A 15,007-nucleotide genomic window follows, 5' to 3' on the forward strand; every position below is an offset into this window, starting at 1 on the left:
TCCACGACCTTTATATACTTTGTAGTGACATTATTACCATAACCCAGTCCCAGATACACTGTGTGACATGACTGCACCTGGATGATCAGAATTCCTGATATTAGATGTTGGATTAAAGGGGTATTCCAGGCAAAACCCTTATTTATATAGATCAACTGGCACCGGAAAGGTAAACAGATTTGTAAATTACTTCTATTAAAAAATCTTAATCCTTCCAATAGTTATTAGCTTCTGAAGTTTTCTGTCTAACTGCTCAATGATGATGTCACGTCCCGGGAGCTGTGCATGATGGGAGAATATCCCCATAGGAACTGCACAGCTCCCGGGACGTGAGTCATCAGAAAGCAGTTAGACAGAAAACAGCAACTCAACTTCAGAAGCTAATAACTATTGGAAGGATTAAGATTTTTTAATAGAAGTAATTTACAAATCTGTTTAACTTTCCGGAGCCAGTTGATATATAAAAAAACAAGTTTTGGCCTGAAATACCCCTTTAACTCTTTCACTGTCAAGGACTTTTCTTCAGGCTATCACACCTCTTACCAGTCAATCACAGGTGTTACGCCGAGCGCTCCGGGTCCCCGCTCCTCCCCGGAGCGCTCGCTACACTCTCCTCACTGCAGCGCTCCGGTCAGATCCACTGACCCGGGGCGCTGCGATACCGCCTTCAGCCGGGATGCGATTCGCGATGCGGGTAGCGCCCGCTCGCGATGCGCACCCCGGCTCCCGTACCTGACTCGCTCTCCGTCGGTCCTGTCCCGGCGCGCGCGGCCCCGCTCCCTAGGGCGCGCGCGCGCCGGGTCTTTGCGATTTAAAGGGCCACTGCGCCGCTGATTGGCGCAGTGGTTCCAATTAGTGTTATCACCTGTGCACTTCCCTATATCACCTCACTTCCCCTGCACTTCCTTGCCGGATCTTGTTGCCATCGTGCCAGTGAAAGCGTTCCTTGTGTGTTCCTAGCCTGTGTTCCAGACCTCCTGCCGTTGCCCCTGACTACGATCCTTGCTGCCTGCCCCGACCTTCTGCTACGTCCGACCTTGCTTCTGTCTACTCCCTTGTACCGCGCCTTTCTTCAGCAGCCAGAGAGGTTGAGCCGTTGCTAGTGGATACGACCTGGTCACTACCGCCGCAGCAAGACCATCCCGCTTTGCGGCGGGCTCTGGTGAAAACCAGTAGTGACTTAGAACCGATCCACTAGCACGGTCCACGCCAATCCCTCTCTGGCACAGAGGATCCACTAACTGCCAGCCGGCATCGTGACAGTAGATCCGGCCATGGATCCCGCTGAAGTTCCTCTGCCAGTTGTCGCTGACCTCACCACGGTGGTCGCCCAGCAGTCACAACAGATAGCACAACAAGGCCAACAGCTGTCTCAACTGACCGTTATGCTACAGCAGTTACTACCACAGCTCCAGCAATCATCTCCTCCGCCAGCTCCTGCACCTCCTCCGCAGCGAGTGGCCGCTTCTGGACTACGACTATCCTTGCCGGATAAATTTGATGGGGACTCTAAGTTTTGCCGTGGCTTTCTTTCCCAATGTTCATTGCACTTGGAGATGATGTCGGACCAGTTTCCCACTGAAAGGTCTAAGGTGGCTTTCGTAGTCAGCCTTCTGTCTGGAAAAGCCCTGTCTTGGGCCACACCGCTCTGGGACCGCAATGACCCCGTCACTGCCTCTGTACACTCCTTCTTCTCGGAAATTTGAAGTGTCTTTGAGGAACCTGCCCGAGCCTCTTCTGCTGAGACTGCCCTGTTGAACCTGGTCCAGGGTAATTCTTCCGTTGGCGAGTATGCCGTACAATTCCGTACTCTTGCTTCAGAATTATCCTGGAATAATGAGGCACTCTGCGCGACCTTTAAAAAAGGCCTATCCAGCAACATTAAAGATGTTCTGGCCGCACGAGAAATCCCTGCTAATCTACATGAACTCATTCACCTAGCCACTCGCATTGACATGCGTTTTTCCGAAAGGCGTCAGGAGCTCCGCCAGGATATGGACTCTGTTCGCACGAGGCGTTTCTTCTCCCCGGCTCCTCTCTCCTCTGGTCCCCTGCAATCTGTTCCTGTGCCTCCCGCCGTGGAGGCTATGCAGGTCGACCGGTCTCGCCTGACACCTCAAGAGAGGTCACGACGCCGCATGGAGAATCTCTGCCTGTACTGTGCTAGTACCGAACACTTCCTGAAGGATTGTCCTATCCGTCCTCCCCGCCTGGAAAGACGTACGCTGACTCCGCACAAAGGTGAGACAGTCCTTGATGTCTACTCTGCTTCTCCACGTCTTACTGTGCCTGTGCGGATATCTGCCTCTGCCTTCTCCTTCTCTACTGTGGCCTTCTTGGACTCCGGATCTGCAGGAAATTTTATTTTGGCCTCTCTCGTCAACAGGTTCAACATCCCGGTGACCAGTCTCGCCAGACCCCTCTACATCAATTGTGTAAACAATGAAAGATTGGACTGTACCATACGTTTCCGCACGGAGCCCCTTCTAATGTGCATCGGATCTCATCACGAGAGGATTGAACTTTTGGTCCTCCCCAATTGCACTTCTGAAATTCTCCTTGGACTTCCCTGGCTTCAACTTCATTCCCCAACCCTGGATTGGTCCTCTGGGGAGATCAAGAGTTGGGGCCCCTCTTGTTCCAAGGACTGCCTAAAACCGGTTCCCAGTAACCCTTGCCGTGACTCTGTGCTTCCTCCTGTAACCGGTCTCCCTAAGGCCTATATGGACTTTGCGGATGTTTTTTGCAAAAAACAAGCTGAGACTCTACCTCCTCACAGGCCTTATGACTGTCCTATTGACCTCCTCCCGGGCACTACTCCACCCCGGGGCAGAATTTATCCTCTGTCCGTCCCAGAGACTCTTGCCATGTCTGAATACGCCCAGGAAAATTTAAAAAAGGGCTTTATCCGTAAATCCTCCTCTCCTGCCGGAGCCGGATTTTTCTTTGTGTCCAAAAAAGATGGCTCTCTACGTCCTTGCATTGACTACCGCGGTCTTAATAAAATCACGGTTAAGAACCGCTACCCCCTACCCCTCATCTCTGAACTCTTTGATCGCCTCCAAGGTGCCCACATTTTTACCAAACTGGACTTAAGGGGTGCTTATAATCTCATTCGCATCAGAGAGGGGGATGAATGGAAAACGGCATTTAACACCAGAGATGGACACTTTGAGTATCTGGTCATGCCCTTTGGCCTGTGCAACGCCCCTGCCGTCTTCCAAGACTTTGTTAATGAAATTTTTCGTGATCTCCTATACTCCTGTGTTGTTGTATATTTAGACGATATCCTGATTTTTTCTGCCAATCTAGAAGAACACCGCCAGCATGTCCGTATGGTTCTTCAGAGACTTCGTGACAATCAACTCTATGCCAAAATAGAGAAATGTCTGTTTGAATGCCAATCTCTTCCTTTCCTAGGATACTTGGTCTCTGGCCAGGGACTACAAATGGATCCAGACAAACTCTCTGCCGTCTTAGATTGGCCACGCCCCTCCGGACTCCGTGCCATCCAACGTTTTTTGGGGTTCGCCAATTATTACAGGCAATTTATTCCACATTTTTCTACCCTTGTGGCTCCTATCGTGGCTTTAACCAAAAAAAATGCCGATCCCAAGTCTTGGCCTCCTCAAGCGGAAGACGCCTTTAAACGGCTCAAGTCTGCCTTTTCTTCGGCTCCCGTGCTCTCCAGACCTGACCCATCTAAACCCTTCCTATTGGAGGTTGATGCCTCCTCAGTGGGAGCTGGAGCTGTCCTTCTACAAAAAAATTCTTCCGGGCATGCCGTCACTTGTGGTTTTTTTTCTAGGACCTTCTCTCCGGCGGAGAGGAACTACTCCATCGGGGATCGAGAGCTTCTAGCCATTAAATTAGCACTTGAGGAATGGAGGCATCTGCTGGAGGGATCAAGATTTCCAGTTATTATTTACACCGATCACAAAAACCTCTCCTACCTCCAGTCTGCCCAACGGCTGAATCCTCGCCAGGCCAGGTGGTCTCTGTTCTTTGCCCGATTTAATTTTGAAATTCACTTTCGGCCTGCCGATAAGAACATTAGGGCCGATGCTCTCTCTCGTTCCTCAGACGCTTCTGAAGTTGAACTCTCTCCTCAACACATCATTCCTCCTGACTGCCTGATTTCCACTTCTCCAGCCTCCATCAGGCAAACTCCTCCAGGAAAGACCTTTGTTTCTCCACGCCAACGCCTCGGAATCCTCAAATGGGGTCACTCCTCCCATCTCGCAGGTCATGCGGGCATCAAGAAATCTGTGCAACTCATCTCTCGCTTCTATTGGTGGCCGACTCTAGAGACAGATGTGGTGGACTTTGTGCGAGCCTGCACTATCTGTGCCCGGGATAAGACTCCTCGCCAGAAGCCCGCTGGTTTTCTTCATCCTCTGCCTGTCCCCGAACAGCCTTGGTCTCTGATTGGTATGGATTTTATTACTGACTTACCCCCATCCCGTGGCAACACTGTTATTTGGGTGGTCGTTGATCGATTCTCCAAAATGGCACATTTCATCCCTCTTCCTGGTCTTCCTTCAGCGCCTCAGTTGGCTAAACAATTTTTTGTACACATTTTTCGTCTTCACGGGTTGCCTACGCAGATCGTCTCGGATAGAGGCGTCCAATTCGTGTCTAAATTCTGGAGGGCTCTCTGTAAACAACTCAAGATTAAATTAAATTTTTCTTCTGCATATCATCCTCAATCCAATGGACAAGTAGAAAGAATTAACCAAGTCTTGGGTGATTATTTACGACATTTTGTTTCCTCCCGCCAGGATGACTGGGCAGATCTTCTACCATGGGCCGAATTCTCGTATAATTTCAGAGTCTCTGAATCTTCCTCCAAATCCCCATTTTTCGTGGTGTACGGCCGTCACCCTCTTCCCCCCCTCCCTACCCCCTTGCCCTCTGGTCTGCCCGCTGTGGATGAAATTTCTCGTGATCTTTCCATCATATGGAGAGAGACCCAAAATTCTCTCTTACAGGCTTCTTCACGCATGAAGAGATTCGCGGATAAGAAAAGAAGAGCTCCTCCCATTTTTTCCCCTGGAGACAAGGTATGGCTCTCCGCTAAATATGTCCGCTTCCGTGTCCCTAGCTATAAGTTGGGACCACGCTATCTTGGTCCTTTTAAAATTTTGTGCCAGATTAATCCCGTCTCTTACAAACTTCTTCTTCCTCCTTCTCTTCGTATTCCTAATGCCTTTCACGTTTCTCTCCTTAAACCACTTATCATTAACCGTTTCTCTCCCAAATCTGTTCCTCCCACTCCTGTTTCCGGCTCCTCGGACATCTTCTCCGTCAAAGAGATTTTAGCATCCAAAAAGGTCAGAGGGAAAACTTTTTTTTTAGTGGATTGGGAGGGTTGTGGTCCAGAAGAGAGATCCTGGGAACCTGAGGACAATATCCTAGACAAAAGTCTGCTCCTCAGGTTCTCAGGCTCTAAGAAGAGGGGGAGACCCAAGGGGGGGGGTACTGTTACGCCGAGCGCTCCGGGTCCCCGCTCCTCCCCGGAGCGCTCGCTTCACTCCCTCCGCTGCAGCGCTCCGGTCAGATCCACTGACCCGGGGCGCTGCGATACCGCCTTCAGCCGGGATGCGATTCGCGATGCGGGTAGCGCCCGCTCGCGATGCGCACCCCGGCTCCCGTACCTGACTCGCTCTCCGTCGGTCCTGTCCCGGCGCGTGCGGCCCCGCTCCCTAGGGCGCGCGCGCGCCGGGTCTTTGCGATTTAAAGGGCCACTGCGCCGCTGATTGGCGCAGTGGTTCCAATTAGTGTTATCACCTGTGCACTTCCCTATATCACCTCACTTCCCCTGCACTTCCTTGCCGGATCTTGTTGCCATCGTGCCAGTGAAAGCGTTTCCTTGTGTGTTCCTAGCCTGTGTTCCAGACCTCCTGCCGTTGCCCCTGACTACGATCCTTGCTGCCTGCCCCGACCTTCTGCTACGTCCGACCTTGCTTCTGTCTACTCCCTTGTACCGCGCCTATCTTCAGCAGCCAGAGAGGTTGAGCCGTTGCTAGTGGATACGACCTGGTCACTACCGCCGCAGCAAGACCATCCCGCTTTGCGGCGGGCTCTGGTGAAAACCAGTAGTGACTTAGAACCGATCCACTAGCACGGTCCACGCCAATCCCTCTCTGGCACAGAGGATCCACTACCTGCCAGCCGGCATCGTGACAACAGGCTGTTACGGTCATCCCCTCCTGTACAATCTCCGGTGACCCCTAGGGGAGAATACCAGAACTTTTCTTCCTGTCACCACCCCTCTCACCCATCACAACCTGTTACTGTCATCCTGGCTAGAGATGAGCGAACTTACAGTAAATTCGATTTGTCACGAACTTCTCGGCTCGGCAGTTGATAACTTTTCCTGCGTAAATTAGTTCAGCTTTCCGATGCTCCGGTGGGCTGGAAAAGGTGGATACAGTCCTAGGAGACTCTTTCCTAGGACTGTATTCACCTTTTCCAGCCCACCGGAGCATCGGAAAGCTAAACTAATTTACGCAGGAAAAGTCATCAACTGCCGAGCCGAGAAGTTCGTGACGAATCGAATTTACTGTAAATTCGCTCATCTCTAATCCTGGTAGGAACTTTATGTTATCACCAACCTATTGCTGCACAGTGACCCCTGGTGGGCATTCAAGGACATTTCTTCAGGATATCACCCCTCTTACCAATCAATTGCAGCCTGTGCATGAACGTCCCTGTGCGTCGTCGTCAAGGCAATGTCACTAGTCCGGGGCCGGGCCCGGAGAAGAGGCCCCCCCCGGTGAAAATGGACTGCCCGGAACGACTAACCCTCCCCACCGGACGGTCCCTGCAGCATAGATGGCCCGGACCAGCTCACCCTAACTTCCCACCGAGGGGAGGTGAGTAGAAAACTAAAGGGGGGGTCTGGATGATGACGAAGGCCGCAGTGGTCTTCAACCTGCGGACCTCCAGAGGTTTCAAAACTACAACTCCCAGCATGCCCGGACAGCCGATGGCTGTCCGGGCATGCTGGGAGTTGTAGTTTTGCAACCTCTGGAGGTCCGCAGGTTGAAGAACACTGATGAAGGGATTGACAGGCGGTGATGATGAAGGGGGGAGGGGTGATGATGACGGGGGGGGGGGGGGGGGGGGTCTGGATGATGACAGGGGGGATGATGTATTTCCCACCCTAGGCTTATAGTCGAGTCAATATCTTTTCCTTGGTTTTGGGGTGAAATTCGGGGCCTCGGCTTATATTCGGGTCGGCTTATACTCGAGTATATACAGTAGGTTTTCTATTACCCTTTTCTAGTACCCCTTTAAAAAAAAAGTCAAACTTTTTTTGCAAAATCCATATGCTTAAAATTTTCCTATTCTGACCCCAATAATTTTTTTATTATCCCGTTTACTGATCCGGAGAAGGATTTATTTTTCTGCAACGTGATCTGTATTTTTTATATAGGTACCATTCTTGTTGTGATGGGACTTCTCAATCACTGTTTATTAATTGTTTTCTCTGACACATGATGTGACCGAGGTGAGGTGTGCCAAAATGTTAAAACAGATTTGTAAATTACTTCCATTTAAAAATCTTAAAGGGGTTGTGCGCTGCCCTGCAGTTCGGAGCTCCGCTTGCAGCGTCCGGGCGTGACGTCACGAGGGGGCGGCCGCGAACACGGAAGCCCGCGCACAGCGTCCGGAGTAATGAACTTCCGGACGCTGCGAGCGGAGCTCCGAAAGGCAGGGCAGCGCACAACCCCTTTAATCCTTCCAGTACTTATCAGCTGCTGTATGCTCCAGAGGAAGTTCTTTTCTTTTTGCAATTTCTTTCCAGTCTGACCACGGTGCTCTCTGCTGACACCTGTCTGTCTGTCTCAGGAAGTGTCCAGAGCAGGAGAATATCCCCATAGCAAACCTCTCCTGCTCTGGACAGTTCCTGACATGGACAAAGGTGTCAGTAGAGAGCACTGTGGTCAGACTGAAAAGAACTACACAACTTCCTGTGGAACATACAGCAGCTGATAAGTACTGGAAGGATTAAGATTTTTTAAATAGAAGAAGTAATTTACAAATCTGTATAACTTTCTGGCACCAGTTGATTTAAAAACCTTTTTTTTCCACCGGAGTTCCCCTTTAAACCCTTAAAGGGGTACTCCGGTGAAAAACTTTTTTTTTAAAATAAACTGGTGCCAGAACGTTAAACAGATTTGTAAATTACTTCTATTAAAAAATCTTAATCCTTCCTGTACTTATTAGCTGCTGAATACTACAGCGGAAATTCTTTTCTTTTTGAAGCACAGAGCTCTCTGCTGACAGCACGAGCACAGTGCTCTCTGCTGACATCTCTGTCCATTTTAGGAACTGTCCAGAACAGCATATGTTTGCTATGGGGATTTCCTTTTACTCTGGGCAGTTCTTAAAATGGACAGAGATGTCAGCAGAGAGCACCGGGCTCATGATGTCAGCAGAGAGCTCTGTGTTTCAAAAAGAAAATAATTTCCTCTGTAGTATTCAGCAGCTAATAAGTACAGGAAGGATTAAGATTTTTTTAATAGAAGTCATTTACAAATCTGTTTAACTTTCTGGCACCAGTTGATTTAAAAAAAAAAAAAAAAGTTTTTCACCGGAGTACCCCTTTAAGGGGTCAATTCAAAATTGCATAAAGGCGCCAATGAATGTAAAAAAGCTAGGTTGCAATTTCCCCAATATGCCAGGTGTCTACGTTTTGATTTATTTTATAATTAGAGATGAGCGAACTTACAGTAAATTTGATTCGTCACGAACTTCTCGGCTCGGCAGTTGATGACTTATCCTGCATAAATTAGTTCAGCTTTCCGGTGCTCCCGTAGGCTGGAAAAGGTGGATACAGTCCTAGGAGACTCTTTCTTAGGACTGTATCCACCTTTTCCAGCCCACCGGAGCACCTGAAAGCTGAATTAATTTATGCAGGATAAGTCATCAACTGCCGAGCCGAGAAGTTCGTGACAAATCGAATTTACTGTAAGTTCGCTCATCTCTAATTATAATCTAGGTTGTATATTTCAAAATATTGTTGTCATAGTTGGCAAAGCGTTATATAGGGTAACATCTTTATCCTCACCAACCCCGGGAGACGCTCCTGCCCCCACGGATGGTGAGGATATGAACTTATTAACTAGTAGTCTCCTGGGCGGGGCGCTCCTCTTACCAAGTTCCATTACAGCGTCCGGCAGCGACCCCCCCTCGGCTTGATTGACGGGCCGCGTCATCACTCTGCTTAGTGTACGGACGGAGCAGAGCGATGAAGCGGCCCGTCAATCAAGCCGAGGGGGCGTTGCTGCCGGCCCAAGTATCGGACTAGGTAAGAGGAGCGCCCCGCCCAGGAGACTACTTACGGGGCCGGCGGAGACTAGTTTATAAGTTCATATCCTCACGATCCCTGGGGGCAGGAGCGTCCCCCTGGGGTGGTGAGGATAAAGATTTTACCCTATATAACCCTTTGCCAAGCGTCATATATGGTCAAATCTGATGATTGGTTCCCTTTAACATTTAGTGACATCATCAGTATTAAATAATTCGAAAGACACAAAGAAAATCACTTTCATTTAATTTCCAATTTTATTTTCAAGTAAAATAAGTGTTTATAGTCATTTAGAATACAAAACGATAAAAAGTAACATTGCACGAGTGACTTTGGTTTTCTACACAAAAGAATTTTGACGTTTTCATTTATTATTATTTTTTTTTAAACAGTTTAATTTGACATAAAAGAGATCACATTGTAAAGCATAAGAAAGCGTAAAAATAATAACAATGACACAACGAGCCGGCGATCAGAATGAAGCGGGAAGTTTTATCCGCATCTTCAAGGTTTCCCAACCAATGTGCTTCCACCTGTTGCAAAACTACAACTCCCAGCCTGCCCGGACAGCCGAAGGCTGTCCGGGCAGGCTGGGAGTTGTAGTTATGCAATAGCTGGAGGCATCCTCATTGAGAAGCTACTCATTTAAAGGGGTACTCCGGTGGAAAAACATTTTTTTTTTAAATCAACTGGTTCCAGAAAGTTAAACAGATTTGTAAATGACTTCTATTAAAAAATCTTAATCCTTCCAGTACTTATCAGCTGCTGTATAATACAGAAAAAGTTAATTTCTCTTTGAATTACTTTTCTGTCTGACCACGGTGCTCTCTGCTGACACCTCCGTCCATGTCAGGAACTGTCCAGAGAAGGATACGTTTGCTATGGGGATTTGCTCCATAGCAAACGTATCCTTCTCTGGACATAGCAAACGTATCCTTCTCTGGACAGTTCCTGACATGGACAGAGGTGTCAGCAGAGAGCACTGTGGTGTCAGCAGAGAGCAAACGTATCCTTCTCTGGACAGTTCCTGACATGGACAGAGGTGTCAGCAGAGAGCACTGTGGTGTCAGCAGAGAGGAAACGTATCCTTCTCTGGACAGTTCCTGACGTGGACAGAGGTGACAGCAGAGAGCACTGTGGTCAGACAGAAAATAAATTTAAAAAAGAAATGAACTTTTTCTGTTCTATACAGCAGCTGATAAGTACTGGAAGGATTAAGATTTTTAAATAGACGTAATTTACAGATCTGTTTAACTTTCTGGTACCAGTTGATTTAAAAAAAAGAAAAAAAAAATCCACCAGAGTACCCCTTTAATACTCATGGCACCCTATCGTCTAATAGTTTCCCAAGACTCTTGGACGCACCTATACTTAAATGGTAATAAGTTCTTCCCCCAGTAACAGGATAGGGGATAACTAGCTGATTGGTAAAAGGTCTGACCAATGGGACCCCCCACTGATCTTTGAAATGTCTGGACATCGGTGGCCTACAGGTGGTCTTTATGGCATCCTAAAAAATCCTGTAGCGAGCGGAGATGACTAGTTGGACTAAAAAAACATCAGAAACCCTTCGAAAAAAATAAAATTAAGTATAGATACTACAGTCACATTTCTTTTGATAATAGGAACTTTTAGGAATAGCCATGTACTGACAAAGACCACTGAGGTTGGGGTCTCATGAGGGCCATAGGTGGCCATCATGGAGAACTAATGGCACAAAGGAACCTTCAAAACCACACCAAGTCATCAACCAATAGCCAAGAGGCATGGCGTCCCCGCGTCAACGATACCTACAGATGTGTCCTACCTTTTGGTTCCTTTTGATTTCCCAGGTGTACATATGTTCACTCCATCGAAATGATTGGACACAACTGTAATATCATGACTTGGCCAACCTAGGTGGATCGTCCCTAAAGGGCTATAAAAGCATCTACTGATACTTGTTGACACCACGTTGACCGGGCCTCCATGGTCTACACCACTTCCTGGTTTAGAGTTATTTAAAGGGGTTATCCAGGAAAAAACATATATATATATATATATATATATATATATATATATATATATATATATATATATATCTCAACTGGCTCCAGCTTTGTAAATTACTTTTATTTAAATTTTTTTTAATCCTTTCAGTACTTATGAGCTGCTGAAGTTGAGTTGTCTTTTCCATCTAAGTGCTCTCTGATGACACGTGTCTCGGGAACTGTCCAGAGTAGAAGCAAATCCCCATAGCAAACCTCTTCTACTCTGTGCAGTTCCCGAGACAAGCAGAGATGTCAGCAGAGAGCACTGTTTCCAGACAGAAAAGAACAACTCAACTTCAGCAGCTGATAATTATTAGAAGGATTAAGATTTTTTTAATAGAAGTAATTTACAAATCTGTTTAACTTTCTGGAGCCAGTTGATATATATAAAAAAAAAAAAGTTTTTTTCCTGGAATACCCCTTTAAACCTAGCCATCGTTATCATTCACAAATCGTTCTCTCTTCTTAAAGAGGTACTCCAATGGCAAACAATTTAAAAAAATAAAAGTTAAACAGATTTGTAAATGACTTCTATATATATATATATATATATATATATATATATATATATATATAAAAAAAAAAAATCTTAATCCTTCCAGTACTTGTCACCTGCTGTATGCTCCACAGGAAGTTGTGTAGTAGACTTTCCAGTCTGACCACAGTGCTCTCTGCTGACACCTCTGTCCATGTCAGGAACTGTCCAGAGCAAGAGAGGTTTGCAGTGGGGATTTGCTCCTGCTCTGGACAGATCCTGACATGGACAGAAGTGTCAGCAGAGAGAACTGTGGTCAGACAGAAAAGACATTCAAAAAGAAAAGAACTTCCTGTGGAGCATATAGCAGCTGATAAGTACTGGAAGGATAGAAGTAATTTACAAATCTGTATTGGCACCAGCTGATTTTTTTAAAATTGTTTTCCACCGGAGTACCCCTTTAATACCATATACAGTCTTAACCCATTTAAATTTTTTTTTTTTAAATCCAAAAATTATGATGCGATGGGAACCCATATTGGGTCATGGGTATAAAACCAGTCAAAGTTTTTGCCAGCATGTTGTGATAACAAATTTGCGGAATAGTAAGGGTAGACACATCTGTAATAGGACTTGGGCAACCTAGTAGATAGTCCAGAGAGGGTTCCAGAAGCATCTATTGACACGTTGACACCATGTGGACATGGCCTCCATGGTCTACACAGGTTACTAGTTAAGAGTTGTTTTAATTTCGCCATCTTTACCATTCGCAAACCTTTCTTTCTTCTGAATACCATAGACATTCTCAGCCCAGTCAAAAAAATTGTCCAAAAAAAGGTTTGGAGAACCAAAAAGGTTTGGGTCACGGGTGAAAACCAGTAACAACTGCAGGTTCTACAGGAAAACCTCTTTGAAGATACAGCCATTTTAATTCTCTGCTTCTGGCCCATTTCCGATGGCCATAGTACGGCACATATAAGGATCGGTATCATGGCCATAACTGGTGGATCCTATGTGGCTCTGCTGGATGGAACTAAAGATTCATAGAGAAGACATGAGTGATCTACGTTCTATTATGTAGAATCATGAAGGATCACAGTATTTTTGACACAGTATGGACAATACTATGGCGATAGAAGGTGCTATCCGGTGAATAAAACGTATCCCCTATCAATGTCATCTCCAGAACGGGGCCCGTCTCTTACCCCTAAGCCCTACAGCAACCACCTTTCGCAAAGAACTGGTCTCGGCAGTGAAGGCCCACGTTGCTCATCACTTGCTTAGGCCGGTGATTGGCGAAATGGGAGGAGGGGGGGCGGAGCACTCAAAATTACAAAATTAAGAGACTGGCCCTGTTCTGGAGATTGCGCGGGATCCCAGAGGTCGAAGCCTCCACAATCAGACACTTATCCTGTATCATATGGATAGGGGATAAGTTTTATTGGCCTGATACTACTGGCCCCTTTAAAGGGGTAACTCATCTCCAACATATATGGCGTATCTATGTTGGCCATTTCCAACAGTCTGGGCACTTTAAATAAGCCCACCATGGCCAGAGGGCCCTTGTTGAATACACCATAAAGGTAGGGTCACCCGTAGTGCATCTACATCGTATCCTATGTTGTGGATGCGCCGACTCGAGTCTCAGGAGCAAACTCCCTGCTCCGGCCGGGTAGCTTTGTGTGTCCAATCGAAGCGGCGGATTTCCCGCTCCGCATCTGCTACAAGCAGGCATTGTGTCTACCGCAGGAATTCTGCCGCTACGAGCAGACACACAGAGCTACCTGGCCGCAGCAGGGAGCTCGCTCTTGAGACTGGCTTCGGCGCAACCGCAGCATGAAATATGCTGCGAATACGCTGCGAATGTGGGACCCTATCCTACAAGTTGGAGAAGGGAGTAACCCCTTTCTACTGTAGGACCATCCACTCTTCTCTAATCTTACTGCATATTTCTAGCTTCCAGTGGTCACTCTAGCAGCAAATATTTGACTATTCAAAAAAAATAAAAAATAAAATATATATACACTTATTTGGCACAGGAGCTGAGCTCCTAAATAAAGTCAGTAAAGTGGTATACACAGAAAAAACACACAAACAGAAAAAAAAACCTCAAAAAGAAATGTAACAGAGGTAGATGACGTGATCTACGAACGATAAGGGATCATTCAGTCTCTGCAATGATGGAAGGTGCATAGATCGGCATTAAAATATTTTATGGGGAAAATTATAAAAAAAAATATAATAAAAGAAAAAAAAGAAAAGAAAAAAGAAAAGTATAAAAAAAATGTACAAACAATGAAGCTTGTACAGGAAATAGAACATAATGAGAACACAATGGCCGACTCTGCCTAGAGCGAATGTTTTACAGCTTTAAAGTTCTCAAAATTATTAAATTCTACATCGATTTTTCCAGCAAAGAGTATAAAAACATTACATTTTCTTTTTTTTCAAAATTGATATAAAAAAATGATAATACAATAAATGTGTATAATGCATAGTATTTCAGACGTCAATATTTGCACAGGATTTACATTAAAATTAGGACAGAATTACTTAACGCATGTAACACGTACAGAAAGTAAACGGTAATACTAGATTATTAAAAAAATATCTAAATGCTCATTTTTTTTATTTTTATTTTTTCAAAATAACACTTAATTTTTTTTTTTTTTTTTACTCCAATTAAAATGATGGATATTGTGGAGAAATGTATGTGCAGCTTTCATTTGGCTCAAAAGATTTCATGAATATTATGAATTACTGAATTCTCACACTGATTTTTTTAAGGCTTAATTTGAGCCTCAAAAAGCAAACAAAAATTATTAAAAACCTTATTTTTGAAGTTGCCCATTTATTTTTTTTTTTTTTTGACTGTTTACAGTCACACTGATTTTTGAGGCTTATTATGAGCCTCACCAGATGGCTATTTTTCAGGCTTTTAAAAATTAAATAAAAAATAAAAAAGTTTTAAAAATTCTGACTTTTTTTTAACCTTCTTTTAGAATTTTTTGAACTTCATTTTAACCCTTTTTTGTCTGTATTTTACAGTCAGACTGATTTTTGAGGATTATTGCGAGCCTCAAAAAGTGACCATCTTTCGACAAAAAAAAGCAAATGTAAAAAAAGTCAAATTTTCTAAACTTTTTTTGAATTTATGCATTTTTTCTTTTACTACTTTTTTGA

Source organism: Hyla sarda, chromosome 5, assembly GCF_029499605.1.
Source record: "Hyla sarda isolate aHylSar1 chromosome 5, aHylSar1.hap1, whole genome shotgun sequence".
Lineage (NCBI taxonomy): Eukaryota > Metazoa > Chordata > Amphibia > Anura > Hylidae > Hyla > Hyla sarda.